Below are 25,141 nucleotides of genomic sequence, written 5' to 3'. Positions count from 1 at the left end.
CACAGGCTGCTTGAAATACATCCTTTGTGTGTGTGAATCTGTGGACTGGTTCTAAAATTGTTCGCTGTGGTCTCAACGTTTACATGCAGTGTTTGTGTGTGTCCGTCTCATCATGATGCATGCTTCGTTCACTGGATTCTCCTGATTTGGTAATATCCAGTTACACAATTATGGCAATTTGATAATTATACTCATTTGTTGCTTCCACGTCTCCACAGTCAGAGATAAGTAGGACAGAAAAAACCATGTAGCAGTCAGCTGCACCCATAGACTGTCTGCTACTTTCTTTTACTACGCAAGAGGATATTTGACATTTTTGAAACAATGCCAATACTAATGCATGCCATTGTAAGTGTCTTTGAGTGTGTCGTTGTCGAGGATTATTCATTGGATTCATTTCTACCTTCAATCCTGGTGTCAAATAATTTCTTTTAAAAGGCAGCATCAAGCAGCAAATCAAAGAAGAAACATCTTTGATTTGCATTTTACCAAATCAAAATTGGATTTTATTGTCCAAACTGTGGAGAGTTCACCTGATGACAGCGAAGTGGCAGTAATTTAAAATGACTGACATCAATAGTGAGCTCCTCCAATTATGGGTCTTTGGGTCTTAGATGATCAATGTCCACACTAAAACACAAAATAACAATTCATCAAAAATTGTACCACAGCCAAATTGATTTTCCTCATCTTCATTACAACTCATTTAATAAACAAAGTGCACCATTGTTCAAAGCTTTGCCTGGTTTCTTTACACTTGCTGAGTGCTGTTTCTAATAATGGATCTGGCAGCTTGGGGCCTGCTGCAAACTCATCTCCTCCACATTAGCTGCAAAGGTTCATCATTGGGAACAATTAATTAGATAATGGCCAGGAGTTGTTACAAGAAACCCAATTTTACTAAAACATGTGGCACATTTCCCACACTGCCGGCTGCAGATTGTTGCACTTGTTGTGTAATTGTTCATTATCACTACACACAGATACACCTGGAAATGTTCCTCCTTCCTATTGAATGGGAATGGTTTTACTCGCAACACTGCTCAGGTAAACATGAAAACTGAGATTTGCTTTTAAAGAATCAAACGAGGACATTAAGTCCCAGAATGATGAGACTAAGCACAATGAAAAGAAAGAAATGCTCACCACTGGGGCTTTTGTAATTTTCTTTCTCCTCTGGTTCTGGTATTGTCAGCTGTCTGCCATCCCAGAGGGTTTCATACACAAAGGTGTGGCCTGGACAAATAGCTGGAAGGTAGGACACACCTTTTACTCAGAATGAAGTCCAGCTTTCCTGTTAGACAGGAGTTTTAAACTCCAGAGTGGATTTAATCAACTTTGAGCAACACATTTCAGTACACTTCTCTTCTAAAATCACCTTTTGTAGTAGCTGTACCATCTAGTTTAGTTTTATTTCTCTGATCCTGAAACAATGATCACCTTCGCCTGACAGTGGCGCTCGCAGAGGAGAAATTCAAAGTGGCCATGGCAACACAGTGACAGATAGGCTCATTAAAGTGATAGCAGCTGCTGAAATATTTAAGGGTTCAGGTGGAGTCACTGACGGGCCAGATAGAGTCTGGCTTGAGTGTTTATAGTCCTCGTCACCCTCATCTAATAAACATCACAGCAGGAAGGAAAAGGCCGTTCATTTTCTTATCTGTCTTAATCCCTTCAGCCAAAAGGACACTGACAGCTGTATCGGTCCATTCATCTGTAGGAGAGTCAGACTACGACGAGTTCAGAGAAGATTACAGATTTTCATTATTAGTATTGATATTTTGCTGGGCATTGGATGTCTTTGTTAGCAGAAACACAGCGGGGAGGAGGGAACAGATGGAGAAACCTGCAGTGAAGACGCCTGGTTTGACTCAAACAGGAGTTCATATTCGGCATTTTTAAAACCATGGGGCCAACATGAAGTTTCCAGAATCCAAATTCTTAAAGGAATTAAAAACCTGCACAGGTCTTGTTTTGGTCTACTTAATCTGCTGCAGTAGATGCAGGGTGAAGCCATTCTGGAACTACAGAAGACCCCAAGCCTTCAGGATGCAAAAAAGTAATGAAGATGGAACTCCTTGCAGATGTGCACATTTGTAAAATTTCCCCCAAAAATGTTCTATATATTTCGGACAGCAAAAAAATGTCAGGATTGCAGCATAACCTGCCCTGAATCACTGAAGAAACATTTGAGTTAATTAGGGACTTCTGACAAATTAAAAAGCTGGAGGTGAGCATGAAAGGTTTACGAGAAAGTTAAATTAACACGACTGAAGTAAAGTCTGTGTAACTCCAGGAAGCTGTCTCATCCTGCAGACTTTGAGCTCCATGTGAGATGTACCAGCTATGAGATCTGAAAAAAGTGGTGAAACATCTCACTAGCAGAAGCAAAACAATATCACAATTATTTGAATATTTTATTACTCAAAAACTGGGTTGACCCGACAGTAAAGTGGTTACAGAGCAAACTACATGGGTGCAGATGCTTTCAGCGGTGATCTCACTGGTTCAACTCCCATCTGACTAAACCCTTACTGTGTCATTCCCTTGCTCCCTTTCCTCACATTCTATCAATCTACTAACTGAATAAAGACATAGCTTTGGACAAACAAAAAAAAAAAAACCAGGAAAAATCCTAATTGAATTACAATTTTCTTACTACAGCTTTAAAAATAATAAAAATAAAGTGAAAGTGAGACAGATGGATGAAAACATTTGCAGGGCGTTGTATCAAAACGTTGATATCTTGCTGCTGTTTTATTGTGTCATACAACGGTTACAATTAGCCCGTCATAACCTTCTCTTAACAACACAAGCCCAACGTGCAGAACAATGACTGTAACCAGCTTATGAGAGAAGACGGAGTTATGTAAGAGGATAGAGTTGCTCCATGCAACACGTCTGTGGATTTTTCACATGCACATGAAGGCTAACAGGGTGTTGGCTGTTGCATTCATCTGGAAACTGGTTCCAGAAACAGGCTGTTCCTTCTACACTGCTCTGTGAGATGAGACTCATTAACATGTCCAAACACACATACAGGTGCTCAATTTAGCTTGGAGGGAAGAAAAACGGAGGAGACAGTAAAAGAAAAGGTCAGCAAGAACAGTAAGAGCAGTACCCAAAGAATGAAGAGAAAAACAGAACATTTCCATAGCTGAGCTCTGAATATGAAGTAGATAAAGAGGACAAAAGAAATCAGAAGTTTAGATCAAAGACATCTAGCTTTGCATCTCATCTACAAGAGCTTTGTACTCCACACCGAGGCATGCGATGTGCCTTTCATAGTTGGCACAGAGGGATATCAGCCTTCACTTGGATGTGCACAAGTCGATGCATGTACAGTGTGCTGATTCTTCACCACCCACGGCGTTAGGTGTAACCTTACAAAACACTGTAGGACCACAGATTACTCATAATTGCCATGTTTTGTTTTTTTCCTAACTTTCTGACAGATTGTTTTCAAAAAGTGCAATAATTACAAGCCACTTATCAAATAATAATAGTATAATGAATCCAGTGTCATATAATTTGTGGATGATCTGAACTTTTTTTACTTGTCAAAAACAGCCACATTGAGTCCAACAGGTCTGCAGCCACACTGGCTCTTTGAGGCTGTTCTTTAAGCTACATGCTAACATTAGCATGCTAACATGACCCCTTTTCCATCCAAAAATGTGGGGATCAAAATTGACATTTAAAAAAAAAGAAAAAAACGTTGTATTCCACATTACAAAAGTAACTTTGAGCAAAAAAAAAAAGTAAAAATGCATCTTAAAAGAGTATTTCCTATTTCAGTGACAGAACTATTGCACAAATATTGACCAAACTGTCATAAATGAATGGTGTTAAAGGAGGTTATCCCTCACATCATGATTTAATTGACAACCCAGATTCTTCCTTGTCTGCACTACAGAAAACCTAGCCAGGAATGAGTCTGATTCTAAAACCCTGTGAGCATTTACAATCTTCATTCCAGGTCTGGACCATATACAACACCTAACCTTTGTTCTAAACCTGCACTTAATAAAGCCTATGAATTAACTTACTATGCACAATGCAAGAACACAAAAGTACAGAAAGGCACATTCAATTTATTTCAATTCAATTTTATTTATATAGCACCAATTACAGTCAAATTGTCTCAAGACACTTTACAGAACCCATATTCCTGAACCCCCAGAGCAGCCCTAAGGACACAGTGGCAGGAAAACACCCTTTTAACAGGGAAAAAACCTTGAGCAGAACCTGGCTCTAATGTGGGGGAACCATCTGCTGCTGGCCGGGCGGGTTGAGAGGGACAGAAGAGGTAGAGAGGTAGAGATAGAGGGATAGAGATAGAGGGATAGAGGTAGAGGGTTACAGCTAGAGAGTTACAGTTGGTGGGAGAACATTAAACAATATTAATATTTTTTTTTAATTCTTCCTGTTTTTTTTTGTTTCTTTTTTTGGAGTCAACAAAGGAAGCTGAAATGAAGATTAAACTGAGCTTTTACAATACAAAAGCAAAGCAAGGCCAGTCTGATGTGCAGATAAGATTTCCAGGTATTATTGATAAGGATGGAAAAAAATTAGACTTTTCTACAACAAATGTGCAAAGTGTTGACATATGATTAATTTGGTACTATGGAGTTAACGGCTGGTCTGTTCTCCAGGGTCAAAGTAAAATCTCCTCTAAAGATAAAGCACTTCCTCTTCCCCATATTAAACAAAATACTATCTAAGCAACAATAGTGTGTGTACTTAGTGTCCAAGAATAATAAATTCTTATAAATGAAATAGCAACACAAAATCTATGGAGTAAACGTAACTTAAAGTGGGATGTTATGTTCAGATATCCAGTGGGAGTAGGATTAAGAAATTGTTTTTGCACAGGATTTTACAAGTTGCTAGCGTTGCTGGGAAAGTAGAAACAAATACACAGTGACAAAAAAAGCAAAAACCAGTTCTGAGAAAGTTCCAAACTATGAATTGGCGTTAGCATGCCCCCAGAATTAGCACCCAGTTTGCGTTTGTGGAAATTTATGGTGATGTGTAGCATATTACCACAGTTAGCATTAGAGGTCGACCGATACATCGGCTGGCCGATGTTTTGGGCCGATATATGGACTTTTTCCAAAATCGGCCGATGGCCCGGCAGCTCCACACCTGCTTATTTTGTAAAAAAAAAAAAAAAAAAAAAAAACATGTAAGAGATTTGTTTCTTGGTAAGAGAGAAAGTGCAATGTTGATTTAGCCTTTAAAAGTCTTTACTGTGTGATCATCAAACTGTAAAAGTTAGCTGTTGAAGTTTTAGCGTCAGCCTCTGGCATACAAGCAAGTGAGAAAGTGAAAGTAAATCTGTGGATGCACTGTGTGTGTGTGTGTGTGTGTGTGTGTGTGTGGTGCGCGCCTATGCCCAGAGCGAGGCTGCTGCACGTCCCTCATCTGCACACCCAGCGTCCCTATGTTTATATTATCTAATTACACTAACAGCCCCCCCCCCCGTCAATCGCGATGGTGGCCCGACTTGAAAAGTAGATCGCGGGTCCCAAATTAGTAGGCACCCCTGATTTCCACAGACACCTGCAATAATCTCTTCAATCACACTGCTAACGGTGTCATGTCATCCTATCTAAACACTACGCTGAGCCATCACACATCTACCCTGTTTCTTCCCAATCAATGTATAAACTTCAGTTCAGTGCCAGAAGTGGAAACTAAGTACTATATTAGCACTATACATGAGTTAGTCTTAGTTTGATCCTGAAATGGAATATAGTGGTTAAGAAAAATCTGTGTAAAAAATGTTTGCTCACATTTCATGTGAGAAAAAAAGCTAAATACTGACTATGTATTACAATTATTATCATACTGTAAGACTAAAATAGTGACACAAACTTTTGTGTTTTATTTTGTGGTTTATCTAAAGATTTGTAATGTTTAACTGTACTACGTTATTTAATTTAATTAGCATTTGTTAGTTTTTATTTTGTGATCATGTTTATCTTTTTTAGTTGAACAAGCAATTGCACTTTCAGGTTACTTTTTAATTGTATTTTCTGTAAACTTTAAGTATTTTTTTTATGTTATTGTACTTTTTCACTTTTTGTGTTCAATAAATGTTAGAGTTCTACTAGTGTATTTAATTTGTAATATATACATGTATATACTTTTAGTGTTTAAATTGCCTTTTGTAATCGATGTGCTTTAAAAAAAATAAGGATATCGGCCTTAAAAATCAGCTTCTACAATCGGCTTTAGATATCGGCCGAAAATTTTTTTAAAAATCGGTATCGGCATCGGCCTTTGAAAATCCCATATCGGTCGACCTCTAGTTAGCATGCTAGTTTAGCTGGTTACTATGTTAGCAGAGGCTAACAGAGTTACAAAGTGGAAGAAGTGGCTGGTAGCAGAGATGTTTTCCTACATTATGCATTTCCATTTAGAATTGATTTTTATGACAATGTAACAACCCTATAGGGTAATGCCGTAGCCACCAGTTTTAATTATTTCACTTTTGTTTTTACGAATTCCAGTGTTGTCTGACATTTTGGCATGGTGGATTGGTCTACAGACTGCAATACCCATTACTCTTTGCTGCCACTGATAGAGAGAAGAAGCCAGAGGATCAAATCAGAAATGTAGGCAATTAAAGATGTATCTCTCAGCAATTCTTACCCAAATATGATACCATTATTGCTTTGCACGACAGAATGGAGGTTTCCTGCTCAATGCATCTCAGGATTTGTAGTCAGCTTCTCTCCAGGAAGTTAAATGTACAATAACTGATGCCCTTCTTTTTTTTTTTAATCAAAGAACCACATTGCTGTTATCTATTTCTACAAGCAAAATGAATGAGATTTGCTTATACTAACAGGCTTCACAACTCCGTTACTGTCTAACACAAAATACAACTGAGGCTGATGGGAAAGTCATTTGTTCTGCAGGTATTTATTAACAAAATGAAAGAGTTGGACAATATAGAATTTTGGTGCTACATGAATAAGAATCAGACGATCCCACAAATCTGTGTTACAATGTGATATAAACTCCTCTTTGTGTCATTATACCTGTCCCACATTGCCACAAGTCTTATTGAAAGCATGACCTCGGCATGTATGACCTCCTTCCTTTTTCTTTACACAGCACGTTTTTTTCTCTGACCCTCACAGGCTAAATTACCTCATTGTATGTACACAATGTGGGCCGGTGACATCATTCCTACTTTGATGTTGGCATGGGGACCCTTCAGCCCATCCCCACACTACAACAGGCCTCTGTCAGCGATAAGACTTGTGTTTTGTGTGGGTACATCCTATCTCTGCTCATGCTGCTTCCTCTGAAGCTCGTTTGCATTACGTCTCACTTGCTGATAAAGCAGCCATGTTTGCATGTTGAATGGCAGAGGAGGGACAGAAGATATCGCATGTCTGTGAACTTCAGAGATGTTTATCAGAGAAGCTGCAGAAGCACGCTAGTGTAATTAGCAGAACGGATGAAAAGAGGGCTTTTGGTGCGAAATGGAGCCCAATTAAAAAGCTGTGATTCTGAACTCAAAAACTGGACTTCTGTTTTTGTCCAAACTAAAATGCCAGATTTTGATTTAGTTGTGTCAAATATTTGCTTGGATTTGGATAAATGTAAACATATTCTTTTCTCAGTTTACCCTTTTAATGCAAACTTTTCTTTTCCTTCCAAACAGGTTCAGTTGAGGAAGGAAAATGTTTGAGCTGCTGCAGACTCTTCCTATAGTATAATGTTATTACTTTTGCTCGTAATTTTCAAGGCAAAAGAGATGCAAAACACATCTGTTTGATCCATATCCACACAGTGAACTTTCTAAAGCAGAAAATAAACTGTTGGCTCCATCAAAATGACTTGTGCTGTCATTCTATTTGAAAGTGGTTCAACCAGCTTCAGTAGGAATCTTTTTTTTTCACACCACAGAGTTTGTTGGGTGGGTGAGGGCGATTCTTTCAGTTGGATCAGAGCCTAACCAACAAATGGGACAATATCAATATAATGCTACTAACAATAAACCATCAATCTCAATCTTTTGTTGAGCACACAGACACAATTCTTTAATCCCCTCTAATGAAAGCAAGGTTTTTACTTTTAAACATGTCCATATAGTGTTTGTTTATATGCTTAAAGACTGAGCATTTCCTCCTTGAAACTTTAGTGTACCTTCATCTAACATTAACAACACACAATCAGCCGTTTGATAACAGTCAAGTAAAGGGCTCATGTTATCTATTACCAGTAAGTTACCAACATTGTAGAGAGCAACACATAAAATGTATTACCATTCTGACAACAATTTCTTGTTTGTTTCAGCTAAGTCGTATGTGAGCTGGACTCCTCGAGCTGCGGGTGAGCAGTGGAGGTGTGGCTAGGACTATTTTGCATATTCATAAAGCAATGTACAGTAAAGGAAGTAAAGGTGAAGAGTTACTTTCAAGATCTACATATTATAGCCGAATGAGATTATTTCATAGGAAGAAAAACATCTAAATGTGGAGCAAAGATGAGTTTCTAGAGGTTCACTCAATGCCAGGAGATGGAGTTAAAGAATAACAAAATAGAGAATCAATACATTCATATCTGCACTCAGTCAAGCCTAGCATGAGCTAAGTCAGGAAGCAGGAGAAACAGCTAAGTTGGCTCTCTGTTAATAGGCGCAAGAGTTTTAGGAGCTAAAAAGTAGTGAGGACACTTTTAAAAATTAAGCGCAGTTAACAGAAATAAACTTAATCGGAGGATTTAGGCTATCTAAGGCTGTCTCAGTTACTTCTCGTCACTTCTTAACAGATTGATTTGCTGATGCTGTGATCAGGGCTCTTTAGTAGATGTATGCACCATAAGTATCATATAGCCAGACCTATCTCCACAGCGATGTGTTAGTGCTGGAGAATGGTCTGGCTCCACCTCATGATCACTCTGCTATAGGGGCAGTGAAACAATGTTGCTCTAAACCAATCACAATCATACTGGGTGGTGCCAAGCCCAGGAGGCGGCAATGGTGCCTCTGCGACATAGTGATGGGGGGATTGTTATGGTGGAATTTATGCATGTAGCAAGGCAAGCAGTGTTATCAAAATGGCTAATTTACCAAAATACCCAAACAAGCTTGCCTAACCTTTGGCTACACTTGAAATTTTCAGTGTGGTAGGATGCTCTCAGAGGTTGTTGCTTCCTGTGGTTAAGGAGATTTTAAAGACAGTAGCATACAGATAGTTGAAGGGGAGGAGAAAGGAACATAAACTGCACAGCAGAAACGGCAGCAGTCTAGTGATCTGGTGAGTCAGACTCATTCCACATTGCCGTCATATCACAGTTACTGTAATTAGCAGTTTCTCACTGCAAGTCGTACTTACAAGTGCCGGAAACAGCAAGCAAACATGGACGACTCCGATCAGCCAGAGTACATTCACATGTCCAAGTCTGTGGTCACTCAATTTTAGTAACTTTTGTTCAAATGACACTCCTGTAGCCACTGATAATGGTCAAATTTTAGACTGAGCCGATGCCTCCTTGATGATACTGTGTTAGTAATAAGAATTTAAACTGTAAAAGATTTTGTGCAGGACTATACATTCATTAAAATCAAAGCTAAAATCTAAAGCTAATTCAATAAACACATATTATTTGATAAAATATATTATTATCTTAAGAAATATTTGCAGCACAAATTTTCCTGTAAAACACCAAAATGAATTTTATGCATTACTGATTGTTTACAGACTGATCCCATTCGACTTATGCGTTAATTGGTGAGCACTAGAGCTGTTTATAGGTAGGCCTATAATTTTTCTGTTTAAACAAAGCAAGACGACCAGCTTATGCTAAGCTACGCTAACAGCCTCCTGTCTGTATATTTACCATTTGCATACATGACAGTTGTCTCGATCTCCTCATCCAACAGTCAGGAAGAAAGCAAAATGTCACAATATTTTTGAGCCGATTGTTTAAATTATAAAGCATATGAGTTGAAGCAACACGTTATTTTGTGCTGAACTAAAATGCTGCTATTGCTAGTTTGTGAAGCACGTCGGTTTGGGGTCAGAGTATTTTATATATTTGTTTCTTTACAAATTAATCAAAATAGATTACGTGTTCACTGGTGAGCATTAGAGCCGTTTATAAGTATATTTTTTCAATTTGGACAAGACAAGGCTCCCACCTTATGCTAAGCTAGGCTAACTGCCTCCTGGCTCTAGCTCCATAGTTACCATTTGCAGACATGAGAATGGTCTCAAACTCCTCATTCAACTCTTAGAGAGAAAGCAAAAAGAAATTCTCACAATATTTTGGAGTTGATTGTTTAAATTATAAAGCAGTTGAATTGAAGCAACGTGTTATTTTGTGCTGAGCTAAAATGCTGCCATTGCTGGTTTGTGAAGCTGTCACCGTTCAGGGTCAGCGTTAGGGCGCGAGACAGGAGGCTGGAGGTAATCCCAACCACGAGACAAAGCTGAGCCGGCTCATTCAGGGTGGGAAAAGGGAAACGTACAAAAACACCTGCTGGTATGTAACTGCTGCACCTGTTCTGCTTTAAATTCTCACAAGTTTTCGCTGCTCATGGCCTGTTAGACTGATTCATTTATGAAGAAACTTAATCATACATTTAATCACCTGCAAATTATGAAAATACTGCGATTTGAGAACATCCGGTATAAAACATTTGCTCAGCTGTAGAGGCACCAATAAACAAGGTGTGACGCAAATCAGATGCCAAACACAAACTTGTGACCTGAAGATATACATCTAATCACATTAGTCTGACCATTATTCACAGTCTACCACGCTGCAGTGGAGACTTGCAGAGATCCTGCATGCAAACGTCTGCAGTTCTGAACACTTTGTGAGATCTGAGTCCCCTCTGAACATCAGCAGTAATCACATAGATGACTGATTAGCTACACATTCCTCTCATTCCTCAGAAACTGTTCCAAACACTTCAAAAAGTTTACACTTCACTGGCATTCTTGTTGCATTTCAGCAATTATATTCAGCCTACTCATGTTTAGGATGATGTTGTGAAAAGTGGGAGAGATAGCGGTGATTGAAATATTTGCTTGTAGTATTTGGACTGGAACAGATTAGGAGGCAGAGCCCCTGCAGCATCTCACTAATTATGTACAACACACATCAGACTGAGTAAATTTGGACAGCATCAGAGAGGTTTCACTATAAAACGGTCTGGAATAAGTGAAGCTTTGGAGAAAACAGCAAGCCACAGTAAACAAATTCCCTTCTATCATCACAACCTTGCATTTTTACATCCTTTGCAGTGGCAGCATTTTTAAAAAAAGAAAAGCACTGAGATAGTACAGTACTGCACCAAGGCTGTTCATCCCCCCATGTGGCATTGTCAGAAATGCAGCATTTGCTTATTTATTAGTTACTGATGATCAGAAATCATGGGAACATAGAATGTGGCCATTTAATACAGATGTACCCACAAACAAAATGACTTTGCGCTGAGCACAGGCATGTATTATGCATGTGCATGTTGCATACAGATACCAAATCGTGTGACCTAAACATGTAACGGGTGGTGGGAATTGATGAGACTCGAAAACACCCCCACAATTTAATCAGTTGTTCCTTGTATCATTTCCAACAGACAAGTCCCGGTAAGTGGTGGATTTGCAGTAGGATCGCTATCATGTAGTGTAGAGTTGAGTAATGTTGCACGCAGGCAGGCAGGCAGACAGACAAACGTACACCGATCGTGACATAACTAGGCTGTATCTTGGCGAAGTAATGAAACAAAACAAATTAATACTTACTCACAGGAATGGTAGATGTCTGTTCAAAAATTGTAAATTAATCGGTTAATTGAAATGAGCAATGAAGAAATACAACAAAAACAGGTTCATTTGAACAGATCATGAGGCAAGCATTAGCTCCAAAATATCTCTCCTCCATGATAATATAATGTAGCAATATTCATCTAATTGATAACAGCTCCTTGAGTGGTCGAGGTTTTTATATTATCTTACAGACAAACGTAATTTCATCCAAATCTGTTAGTCTGTTTTTAGAGTAATGTTGCGATCAGACAAACAGACAAACATTAGCCGTGTTCCTTGGGAGGGTAAAACCTGCCTGAATGAGTCTTAAAGGATGATACTGTCTAGAGGTCCTGATATATTTAAACTCTAGCTGTCAACAGAGTGCAGAAATGAGCCACTGGTTGTGTGCTGGGCAGCTTTAAACATCAGCCACATGAAAAGAACTTTAAAGACCACTTCAGAAACCACAGCGGCCACATCTGGTGATGACATGCAGATGTTAGCAGAGGACACTTGTTCTCAAAATAAAAATCAAACAGTTTGACCGAAGCGACTTAGATCCGGCAGTTCAGTCACAAGACAACACGTAGCGAAAATGCCACACTGGTCACGTGATAACAACTGAACCATTTATATGACAGCGGAGCAAAGTCCATCCACTGATGACGGCCGCAAGGTGTGTTAAAGAAAGACTCGAGTTCTTAAAAGGTACCATATAGTCAAAACCACCTTTTATTGTGCATTTTGTGGCTGTTATCCACCTTAAGATATGAAATAAAAGCAGTCAACGGGTTTACGTCTGCCATTCCTCAAGCCAACTTATAGCCTCCAAGCATTACAAGCCAATAAAAATTCACCCCAAATAACTAACCAATAGCTGTCCATCTTTAAGTGTGATTGGCAGGTCCCCTGATAGCATACTCTTCCTGAAGTGGGTGGGACCGGCAGCAACTCATTGTTTCCAGAGCAAAGCAGTCATGGTTGAAATGAATCATTTTTGCAGTATAACTCTGCAGGGACATGTCAGACTTTGATTAATTTGCTCAAATAAAGAGGCAAAGTATGGGACCTTTAAATCAAAAATGGCCCCAGGCTCAAAAACAGAAAGAACCACGGGGTTGACAAGTATGAGTGAGGAGGCATTAATGCAAAATCCAGAATCTAATGTTCACAAAGACTAAAAATAATTATATATTGTGAATTAGTATATTGATTCAGAGCAGCATCAAAACACAGTAAACAGCAGGCAAAAGCTGCATTTTATGTTTTCACAAAAGAGATGTGTGTGTGTGCAGTATGTTAAAACTATTTGCACATTAATTAGATAACAGAACAGTCACCTGTAACTTTGATTATTAATTTCAGTCATTTTTTGAGCAAAAATACCAAACATCTGATGGCTTTGGGTAATTAAATTTGAGATTTTACAGCTATCGTCTTTGCTTTTTATCATAAAAAGCTGAATCTCTTCAAGTTTGTACCTTTAGGCAGAATAAAAAAACACTTCAAAGGGCAAAAATTTGACCTCTAATAAACTATGACAAGCATTTTTTTCGCACCCTTCACAAATAATCAGCAGATAGACAAATTATCTTACCGGTAATTCAAAAGCTTCACATTGTGGAAAAGTGAGATTTGGAATTTGGTGTTTCTTGTGCCTTCATTTCTTATTTCTTTTTATTTTATAATTTGGAAATACCAGAATTTGCACATTATTATACATTTTGGCTGTCTAATCACATCATTTCTAAAAAAAAAAATTCTTTTAAAAAAAAATCTGACACAGTCTTTTCACCTTTTGATTTCTACTTGAGTAAGTAGCATGCTTGGCTACTCCACCCACATCTGGTTGCAACTCTACTATATTTATAATATATTTACAATATATTACAGAAATTCCATACTTTGGCCCTGTGAAAACAGATAAAGCATTCGAATGACAAACTGAGGAAGGCTCTGAGATTTGGCTGCCAGCTTTGCCCACAAATGTGCTTTTTTTTTTTTTTTTTTTTACTTTTGCACTCAAATCACAAGACTTTTGTTTTCCAAAATGTTGCACCTCATCTTATAAATGAGTTGCGTAGAATATCCAGAAAACTAACAAACAAATCAGACGGATTACTTCTCTGCAAGAAGACAGAACCTGAACAACACAGCGCTGTACAGTGTGGAAAAAAAGTTTTGTGACACCCCATGCATTTGTGAAATCTGGCACTAAGAATCACTCTTAGGTCTTCAAGTTCAAATTTCTTTTAGCCAAAATACAAAATACTAATACTAAAAAAGCCAATAAAAACTTAAAATTAATTGGTTCCATAAAAATACATAAGAAATTTTGAGTATTGGGTCATTTTGGTACCAGTGATGCACGAATGAAGGTCATGCTTTTTATTAAAAGACACAATTTTTCTTGCCGTGCTTCATGTCTAATAATAATAATAATAATAATAATAATAATAATAATAATAATAATAATAATAATAATAATAATAAATTTTATTTATAAAGCGCTTTTCCAAAAACTCAAAGACGCTGATAAAGCCAGCACATTTGAAAGTTCTTCAGAGACAAAAATGGCTCAAATAAGGAACCTAATGCAAGGAACATGCCTGAAGATACAGATTCTCAGCCAGGAAGAGTACAGCTGCTGCCAGACAGCCTGTTACGGCCAGCGTCTCCTACCCCGGGTGTGCGTGTGTTAATGTAAATATTGTGGCTTATACAAATAGGGCTGTGCGATCCCCACTCCCTGGATTGGACCACGACGACGGAGGCGTGACTGCGGCCGGGAGTCCCAGTGATTGGTGCGGCGCTTACCACCCTGTCCAATCGAAAACTGCCAACTCCTTTAAAAGAGTTGGCAGTTCCACTGAACGGGGCAGCTGACTCTCAGCATGCCGTTTTGTATGTTACTGTGTGGTCGAGGCAAGACAGTGTGTGCTAGGAATTGGGCCAGACCTAGAGTTTAAAAACTGATACAGCCTCACTTCATTGCAGGTAGTTCCTCCTGTTTAAGTTCACTAGGATTAGGGGTGCTGACTCGTGTGTAAGTTTTGTTTTGCCAGTTCCTCTTTAGTGAGCCTTTTTGTTCCGTTTTTCTTTTGTCCACCGCAAGGGTAGCATTAAGTTCTCCTTATGAGAACTCTTTTTGTGTTTTGATGTTTTCTTTGATTTGAGCAGCACCCACCAGCCCTCTTCCTTAGTTCTGCCTCAGTTTTTTTGCATATTTTCTGTTCAACCTTTCCTGTAATAAATAATTTGATTTTTACCATCCAACAACTGTTTATGTTGCTTCCCTTCCCCCCCGAGCCGGGGTTGTAACATAAAATGGGGGCTCGTCCGGGATATTCCTGTTAAAAGGGGTCTCGTAATACAAATTGTTTGTTAAAGGTAAGTTTGAATAGAGTGTGCAAAATTAGTGTGTATTCATAGTGCAGCAGTTTTCCATTGTGTGTCAGCCATGTTTGACTTGGAGTCATTTCTGACTGCTCCTACTATTGAAGAGCTTGATAGCTGCCGGAAGGATGATTTGGCCAAAATAGCAGATCACTTCAGTCTTGCATATGCCAAATCAATTGTTAAGAGGGATCTTAAAGCCCTGATTATAGGTAAATTGGTGGAGATGGAAGTTCTGGTGTTGTCGGTGCAGTCTGACGAGGGAAGGCATGTGTTTGGTCTTGACACATTGAGTGAGGGGGCAGGTGTCCATGATGTGGAGGATGAGCCTCAGCCTCATCCATCGCATGCCCAGCCTGAGTCTCAGCCTCAGCTTGCCCCGGTGGCAGCTACTGCTAGTGGTGGTGCTAGTGTGCATGTTAAGACACCGCATACGCTGCCTCGGTTTGACCCTATTTCACCAAGCAGCAATGGGTCACGAGATGAAGCACGGGTGAAAGTCCGCATAGCCCGTCTCCAACTGGAGTCACAAGAAAAACTGCGTGACCGTGAAGCCCAGCTGCAGTATCGGCTGGAGGTGCGTAAATTGGAGATTGAGGCTGATAAAGCTGTAAAGCTACGGGAGCTGGAGCTCCAGGCCCAAAGGCTAACTCACATCCCACCCACACCTGCTAGCAACACAGGTAATCCTTCCACTCCCACCTCATTACCTTCATTTGATGTAAGTAAACATGTGGCATTGGTACCCACTTTTCGTGAGTCTGAAGTGGACTCCTATTTTGGTGCGTTTGAGCGCATAGCTTCTGCTCTGCAGTGGCCAGTTGAAGTTTGGCCTCTTCTATTGCAATGCAAACTTCATGGGAAAGCTCAAGAAGCTGCTGCTGCACTCTCCTTAGCTGATAGTCTTCAGTATGAATGCATAAAAACTGCTGTGTTGCGTGCCTATGAGTTGGTTCCTGAGGCTTATAGACAGAAATTCAGGAATCATAAAAAAACCCAAACCCAGACTCATGTGGAGTTTGCGAGGGAAAAGGGGATCCTGTTTGACAAGTGGTTAAACAGTTGTAAAGTGAATGATTTTGATTCCTTAAAAGAGCTCCTTCTGTTAGAAGAGTTCAAAAACTGTGTGACTGACCGTATCGTTTTATATTTAAATGAGCAGAAGGTGCAATCCCTCTCTGCAGCCGCTGTATTAGCCGATGAGTATATTCTGACTCACAAGACAGCGTTTTTGTCAGCTCCCGCTGAGAAGCCCCGATATACTCTGGCTACACACAATAGTCATCCCAAACCACAAATGGTAGCAAAGCAGGATAGGGACAGACTGTGTTTTTATTGCCACAAACCTGGACATGTCATTGCTGATTGCCGAAGCTTCAAACGCAAATCACAGCAATCCTCTCCTCAGAGCGCGCAGCCGAAAGGCATCGGTTTAATTAAAACGGAGCCGCGTGCCTCATCCTCCGGCCCAAATGAGGAGGTTGATTTGTGTTTTAAGCCGTTTGTGTTTGACGGATTAGTATCTTTAACAGGTGAGCCATCTGCACAGCGTCCGGTACGTATTTTGAGAGACACCGGTGGCTCTCAGTCGGTGATTTTATCTACTGCACTGCCTTTCTCTGAGCAGTCCGCCTGTGGCTATGGTGCTGTTCTACGTGGTATTGAGATGGGTTACAGCCCAAAGCCTGTGCACCGAGTACATGTGCAATCCAAACTAGTTACGGGTTTCTTTCCTGTCGCTGTTTGCAGTGAGCTGCCGATTAAAGGTGTCGCGTTTTTAATGGGGAATGATATCGCTGGAGGTAAGGTTAATCCTGTTCTGGAGGTGTTAGAATCGCCTCCACGCTTTGAAGACTGTAGCGTATCCAACAACACAGATTTATTTCCTAACTGTGTGATCACCCGTGCACAGGCACGTAAAAACAGAGATAATGACGTTGAGGTGACTTTGTATGACAGTGTGCTTATGCCCGAATTATCAGAACAGTTTACAGCGAAGGATGAACTGGAGACTGAAACTGCGTCTCCCGGCAAACCCGCTGCCGTGCCGTTACGTTCCGACAGCGCAGCACAGAATGACACTGATCTGTCTCTTCCAGTTACTCGCGAGCGTCTGAGTGCCGCACAGAGAGCAGATCCAACGCTGAAGAAGTGTTTTACCAGTGTGGTGAGTAACAACAATGCAAGTGGCGATAAAATCACGTATTTGATGGAGAATGATGTGCTGGTGCGTAAATGGTCTCCTGCTGCTGCCGATTCAGATCCGTGTGCTGTCTATCAGGTAGTAGTTCCCTCTGTCTTCCGTCAGCATGTGATGTCTGTAGCACACGAAAGCCAATGGTCAGGACACTTGGGCATAACGAAAACTTATAAGCTCATTCTCAGGCATTTCTTTTGGCCTGGTCTAAAATCTGATGTTGCTAAATTCTGTCGATGTTGTCATGTGTGCCAGATTGCAGGAAAACCAAACCAGCTGATTCCTCCAGCGCCACTACATCCTATACCAGCAATAGGTGAGCCGTTTGAAAAGGTAATTATAGACTGTGTTGGCCCGTTACCCCGTACAAAGAGTGGTAATCAGTATTTACTCACCATAATGTGCGCTGCGACCCGGTTTCCTGAAGCCGTTCCGTTGCGGAAAATCACAGCAAACTCCGTGGTGAAAGCCCTAACGAAGTTTTTCTCCACCTTTGGGTTGCCAAAAATAATCCAAACCGATCAAGGCACAAACTTCCAGTCAAGGTTGTTTAAACAGGTCCTCAGTGAATTAAATATCAAGCATGCAGTATCGAGCGCGTATCATCCTGAGTCCCAGGGAGCATTAGAGAGGTGGCATCAGACGTTAAAGTCCATGCTCCGAAAATATTGTCTGGAAACTGCCAAAAACTGGGATGACGGGGTTCCGTTTGTGCTGTTTGCTGCGCGCGAAGCCGTCCAAGAATCGTTAGGATTCAGTCCTGCGGAACTTGTTTTCGGCCACACGCCGCGCGGGCCGTTAAAATCCTTAAAAGATAAATTCCTGTGCTCCGCTGCATCTCCTGAAACAAACGTGTTGGATTATGTCAGCCGATTCCGGGAGCGTTTGCATCACGCTAACTCTCTAGCGAAACAGTCCCTTTCTTCGTCACAGACGGTGATGAAGCGTCGTTTCGATCGCGGCGCTATTCCGCGCAGTTTCGTGCGCGGTGACAAAGTCTTGGCACTGCTCCCGATCACCGGCTCAGCGCTCTCTGCTAAGTTTTCCGGTCCATATGAAGTCCGTGATCGCTTGAGTGATACCGATTACGTAATCAGTACTCCTGAGCGGAGACGGAAGACTCGCGTTTGTCATGTTAACATGCTGAAACGGTATCATGTCTATGTTCCACCCGCAGTAAAGCCAGAGGTAGATGTTTCATCTCCTGTCCTTGCTGGTAGTTCTGCTTTGATTGTGACAGGGACACCAGATATGACCGACGGAGACGAAGGCTTGGTGCTGCGTCCGGCGTCACATCAAAGCGCGCGGTTGCCAAATTCAGAGACGTTACAAGCGCTGCCGTCTCAGCTGCATCATCTGACGGATGAACAGCAAAGTGATGTCCTCGACCTAGTCAGGCGTTTTCCATGTCTTTTCAATGATGTGCCTAGTCGCACTACTGTCCTTCAGCATGACATTAATGTAAATAATGCGAAACCAATAAAGCAGCATCACTACCGGATAAATCCACAGAAGCGTGCGCTGATGAAACAGGAGGCAGAATATCTGTTACAACATGGTTTAGCCGTACATAGTTCCAGCCCTTGGAGCTCGCCGTGTCTCTTAGAGGCTAAATCCGATGGTTCCCCTCGTTTTATCACTGACTTCAGAAAAGTAAACGCTGTCACAGTCCCTGATTCATATCCATTACCAAGGATGGAGGACTGTGTGGATAATCTTGGCACAGCAAAGTTTGTTAGTAAACTGGATTTGCTTAAAGGTTATTGGCAGGTGCCGCTAACAGACCGTGCTTCCGCTATCTCTGCCTTTGTAACTCCAGATCACTTTCTCCAGTACACCGTGATGGCTTTTGGCATGTGCAACGCCCCCGCCACGTTCCAACGTCTTGTAAACACCGTTCTTGCAGGGGTGTCAAACTGTAACGCGTACCTGGATGATTTGATCGTGTATTCCTCTACGTGGGAGGAGCACATGCAGATCCTTGACCAGGTTTTCGTTCGGCTCGCTGACGCGTCGCTCACACTGAATCTAGCCAAATGTGAATTTGGCAAGGCCACAGTTTCATACCTGGGGAGACAGGTGGGCCAAGGTCAGGTGCGACCCCTAGAGGCGAAAATCTCTGCCATTACTGGCTATCCGGTGCCTTCCACCCGTAGAGCCCTACGGCGTTTCCTCGGCATGGCAGGTTATTACAGGTGTTTCTGCCGTAATTTCTCCACCGTTGTTCGTCCGCTGACAAACTTGCTCAGCACTAAAGTTGATTTTGTGTGGTCCCCAGAATGCCAACACGCCTTCGAGAGTGTAAAGTCCCTTCTTTGCCATGCCCCTGTCCTCGCTGCTCCCGACCTCTCCAGGCCGTTTAAGCTGGAGGTTGACGCCAGCGCGGTGGGAGCAGGTGCAGTCCTGCTACAGGAGGATTCTGCTGGAGTTGATCGCCCAGTCAGTTATTTTTCCCGTAAATTCCTTAAGCACCAGCTATCATATTCCACCATAGAGAAGGAGACCCTTGCATTGTTGTTATCACTGCAGCACTTCGAAGTTTATATTGGTTCAAGTCACTGTCCTGTCGTGGTAATGACCGACCATAATCCACTTGTTTTTCTTTCCCGCATGTACAATCACAACCAACGCCTCATGCGCTGGGCGTTGGTTGTGCAGGAATATAATCTTGAGATCCGTCACAAAAAGGGGACTGAAAATGTATTGGCAGATGCCCTGTCCAGGGTGTGGTAAGTATAGGTGACAGTAATATTAGGATAAACATGTTGGGTGATGATGAATCTTAATAAAAAGTCGATACGACTTTTATCTTAAGGGGAGGGGTGTTACGGCCAGCGTCTCCTACCCCGGGTGTGCGTGTGTTAATGTAAATATTGTGGCTTATACAAATAGGGCTGTGCGATCCCCACTCCCTGGATTGGACCACGACGACGGAGGCGTGACTGCGGCCGGGAGTCCCAGTGATTGGTGCGGCGCTTACCACCCTGTCCAATCGAAAACTGCCAACTCCTTTAAAAGAGTTGGCAGTTCCACTGAACGGGGCAGCTGACTCTCAGCATGCCGTTTTGTATGTTACTGTGTGGTCGAGGCAAGACAGTGTGTGCTAGGAATTGGGCCAGACCTAGAGTTTAAAAACTGATACAGCCTCACTTCATTGCAGGTAGTTCCTCCTGTTTAAGTTCACTAGGATTAGGGGTGCTGACTCGTGTGTAAGTTTTGTTTTGCCAGTTCCTCTTTAGTGAGCCTTTTTGTTCCGTTTTTCTTTTGTCCACCGCAAGGGTAGCATTAAGTTCTCCTTATGAGAACTCTTTTTGTGTTTTGATGTTTTCTTTGATTTGAGCAGCACCCACCAGCCCTCTTCCTTAGTTCTGCCTCAGTTTTTTTGCATATTTTCTGTTCAACCTTTCCTGTAATAAATAATTTGATTTTTACCATCCAACAACTGTTTATGTTGCTTCCCTTCCCCCCCGAGCCGGGGTTGTAACACAGCCAGAAAGTGCAGATGCAGTCCTTCAACTGTCTGATACGTTCTGCAGAAATACAGACGAACCAACAGCTTGGAAGACAATCCAAGATCTGGGCGTTCAAGGGTTTCTTCAGCAAGAAATAACCACATCCTGATCCACAGTGCAGGGAAAACCACTGAATGACATCACAGGAGCTTCAGCAGCAGTGGTCAAACCAAACTGGTGTCCAGCGTTCCACCTGCACTGTACATGGCCGACCTTTAGATCATAGCTTAAGGTCCTACAAGGCTGTCAAGAAGCCCCTGATCAATGACAGACAGAGGTTAGCCCGGCGTCGTTGGGCCAAAGAACACAAGAACTGGACAGCCAGGAATTGGAAGAAGATTCAGATGAGTCCAGTTTCCAGCTTTATCTTCCTCCTGCTAATGTGAGGGTATGCAGAAGGCCAGACAAAGCATTATCTCCAGCATGTACAGTACCTACTGTCAAGCATGGTGGAGGCAGTATCATGGTTTGGGGATGGATGAGTGTTGCTGGTGTTGGTCATCTCACTGTCTCTGATGGCACATTGAACTCTGCCAAGTATCGTGTCATTCTCCAAACCCACATGCTCCTTTCTGCATGTGCTCTGTTCAGTTGAATTTGATGGTTTATTTATTTATTTTTGTTCAGTTTTGAACTCATTCTCTCTTATTTGTTGACTTTGATACTGACAATGTTGAGAACTGACATATTCAAACCGTCAAGAATTTAGTTTTGTTAGTTTTTATTGTAAATAGTTAACAAAAAATATATCATTTGTATTTGTTTGTGCCTGTCTAATGCAGCCACACCTTTAGAAAGACAAAAAAGATTTTTCCACAAATATTTCATGCTGATACTTGACCCTAACCCTAATATTTTAGTCGCGTCCAGAAACTTTTTCCACCACTGTAGCTTTACCAACCCATGACTGACACCTTAACTCCCTCTAAAGCTCGGTTTACATCAGGTGGTTGTGGAAAACACTGATTTAACTGGTGGAAGAGAACACATGACCTGCACAGGAATGACACACAAACACGTGAAACATTGATGATGTTTGCAGGTAACTCAACACCTGTAGCTGCCTCACAGTGGATATCTGGGGTTTTCAGATAAGATAAGATAAAGTTCTTTATTTCTCCCCACTCCAGGGGAAATTTACATTGTTACAGCAGCTTTATTTACAATATATACAAGGGTTAGGGTTAGGGTTTCAGCTCATTTGAGCAGCAGATTGAGGGGAAGTAGCTGCATTTAAAAGTCCCCAACAACAACAACACGTGGATTTGAGATTTGTAATGACGCTGCAGGTTTCTGTGAGATTATGAAACCAGATATGCAAATGTGTTGTAAAGCAGTGACTGCTTTATTGCCTGTGCGACTAGAAATAGGGTGGGTCTGCTGTGTCTCTATGGTGAGCCACGGTGAAACACGGCAGATTTCACTTCTCTAACTTTACAGGGATGTAAAACCAGTCGTCGTGTTATATGGTTTCTCCCCAGTAAACCCAACAAGGCGCACTGGTTCCCCCTCAAGCAGCAGTCTGGAGACACCCAACCCTCCCAGCACCCACCCGCACCTGTCAATCACACAGTCAAAGCAAACAAGCAGAGGAGTCACTGAGAAATGAACACACAAGTTTGAATAAACCGACAAATAGGAGCAAGTTTCCAGCTTTTTCCTCGTTTCTTACCGTCGGACGGATCCTCAGAGCGCACAGCAGCTGCGTCGAGGAGTTTCAGCCGCAGGTTTCCAACCGCAAACTCACGATATGTCCTGTCAGGAGTGAACGCTCCGTGTCTTTCCAAGCTCCACGCTGTCCCCTGGTTTAGTAACAGCTGATGTGTGACCGAGCTACTTAACCTGGTCCGGGGCGCACACATAGGTGAAGGCGCACGGATCCTCGGTAGGTCGCTCCTCCCATCCACTGGAGGAGGGTTTCTCTGTTTTAGGCTTCAGCCTCCCTCAGGAGAGGTAAACACGTGAGGAACAATCAGTGGAGTAAAGTGCAAACCAAGTAGCAGCTTGTTGGGAAGTAGATGAGGAGCCATAGTGCCCAAATATTAAAAAATGTACAAGTATTAGTTGTGAAATTTCAACAAAAAAAGCTTATTTTGTTTAAACTTTGTTTAGCATGTTGTGCTTTGCTTGAGGCACTCAAATGTCTCTAAAGTGCAGAAAAAATGAGCTGGATCATAGTCAGTAGTTTACAGATGTTTTCAAATGAATCTTTTTGGTTAATTTGACCGAAAACTGGAGATAAATTGGAGAATATAAGTTTGTTGTAGGTTTTTATGTCGCCATCTGTGGGGTAAAAAAGTGAAACACTATGAATAAGAGCTCTCGGGCAAATTAAATGTAATTTGTCCTTTAAAAAAGCCCATAAAAAGGCATCTAGTAGCTGTTTCTCTGCTTAGAAAAAGGATAAATAGATTAAAAAGAATGACATAAACTTCCATTATCCAACACCAGTAGATTCAGGAATCAATAGCTCAAAATTCCTTTTTATTTGATATAATATTTTAACACTCCACGTAGGTTAAGGAGATGTGTTGCCTCTCTGTTTTATGTTTTCCTAAATTTCTTGCTCCTGCCTCAGTATCTCTGAATCCATCCAGCTTTTTCCTCCCACGCCTCCAGCAGCCTCATGATCATTGTGATTTCCAGCATGAAATTATACTGTAGAGTTCTGAAAAAGACACAACCTCCATTTATGCCTGCGTGAAGGATGAGTTCACAGGCCGAGCTGCATTTTCAGCAATTAGAAGCAAAGCCACCCAAAAGCTAGTTTCCATCACTGTTCAGCAGAGATGAAGTCCTGTCAGACAACTTCTAACTTGGCTCTGATGTCAGTGAAAGAGACTTTTATTTTTTGACTGAGGCTCATTTAAACAGGCGATGAGCAGTTCTGCAGCGACATCTAGTGGCAGAACCGATGGATTACACTTTCTTGTAGAGGCACGTTTTCACAGGATGCTTTTAAACCTTTAGCAGACCTTTAGGCATGTTTTATAGTTGCCAGGGGTCCACATAAATATTAAAGCTGTGAAATAATACAGAGATATTAAGGATGAATAAGTTTCTGCAGGGGGCATAAGACACCACATTCACTACAAATTACTTTTAAAATACTTTTTGCATGGTAAAATATAAATAATAAAGAAGTAAAAATAAAAAAGGGAAAGGACGTTTCTGGTGAAGTGTCATGTTCCTTTTCAGATATTATGTCTTAATTATTTTTGGTAAGAAAGTGAAGAAGTTTGCATTCAACTTTTAAAAATCTGCACATATTTTGTAAACTGATATTATTTGTCTTTATTTATTTATAAAGAGAGAGTTTAAGCATAATAGGCCAAATATGTATACATTAGGATGCCAAAACCAGCCCACCAGTGGGTCCAATCCAGCCTCTGGGACGACTTTACAAAGTGTAAAAATTACAGAGACAACATTAACTGCAAATTGTACATTTGTAAAACTATAAATTTAAAATAATTTCCTGATCGTGACAAGTTGGTTTGATCATAAAGTTAAATACTAGTTTGCTCGTTGTTCTTTTGTCTTCGAGTGTCTCAATATTTTGTCTTGTTTTTGTTGTTTTTGTGTCTGACTTTTGTCATTGGTCTCATGTTTTTGTCATTTTGTTTCTTGTATTTGTCATTTTGTGTTTCCTTTTTGTCTCGCTTGTGTTTTTTGTCTTATTTTTTAATTTGTTTTGTTTTATTTGTTGTTTTTTGTGTAGTTTGTGTCATTTTGTGTTTTTTGTCTCGCTTGTGTAGTCTATTTGTTGTTTTGTTTCTCGCTTTTGTAATTTTTTGTCTAATTTTTGTCATTTCTCCATTTTTTTGTCACATTCAGATTTAGCTGGTTGAAGCTAAATCTTCCACAAAAAATTGACAACTTTTTTGTCTAATTTTTGTCTCTTTTTTGTTTTGTTTCATGTCCTTTGTCTCATTTTTTGGCATGTTGTTTCTCGCTTTTGTTATTTTGTGTCTCATTTTTGTAGTATTTTGTCATGTTTTTGTTTTTTTTTGTTGTTTTTTTGTCTGACTTTTGTCATTTTGATCATAAAGTAAAACACTACATCATTCAGTTCCAGATACCTGTGACTAAATGTTTTGTGCCTTTGTAGATACACTGATCTGTAAGTTCTAATGTGTAAATGATAAAATGGGGCATAATGTTGTTTAAATTGAATTTATATTTATTAAGAAATTTCAATTTGTTCATAATGTATTTAGAAAAAGATAGCTTCTTAAATGTCAGCATTTTCA

General features: G+C 40.8%; 1 protein-coding gene across 3 annotated transcripts in view; it reads right to left on the bottom strand.

The window, feature by feature from the left end:
- fhip1aa (FHF complex subunit HOOK interacting protein 1Aa) overlaps positions 1–22,799 on the bottom strand; it is a 61,075-nt gene extending 38,276 nt beyond the window's left edge. For all 3 annotated transcript variants that reach the window (XM_055010302.1, XM_055010304.1, XM_055010303.1), the window contains exon 1: positions 22,561–22,799. The gene's annotated coding sequence lies outside the window, so the exon portion shown is untranslated. The remainder of the gene's footprint in view (positions 1–22,560) is intronic.
- Between the last annotated feature and the right edge of the window lie 2,342 nt (positions 22,800–25,141).

This window comes from Amphiprion ocellaris, chromosome 4, assembly GCF_022539595.1.
Source record: "Amphiprion ocellaris isolate individual 3 ecotype Okinawa chromosome 4, ASM2253959v1, whole genome shotgun sequence".
Classification (NCBI taxonomy): Eukaryota; Metazoa; Chordata; class Actinopteri; family Pomacentridae; genus Amphiprion; species Amphiprion ocellaris.
The sequence above is the reverse complement of the archived record's forward strand: the minus strand, read 5'-3'. Positions and strand labels throughout refer to the sequence as shown.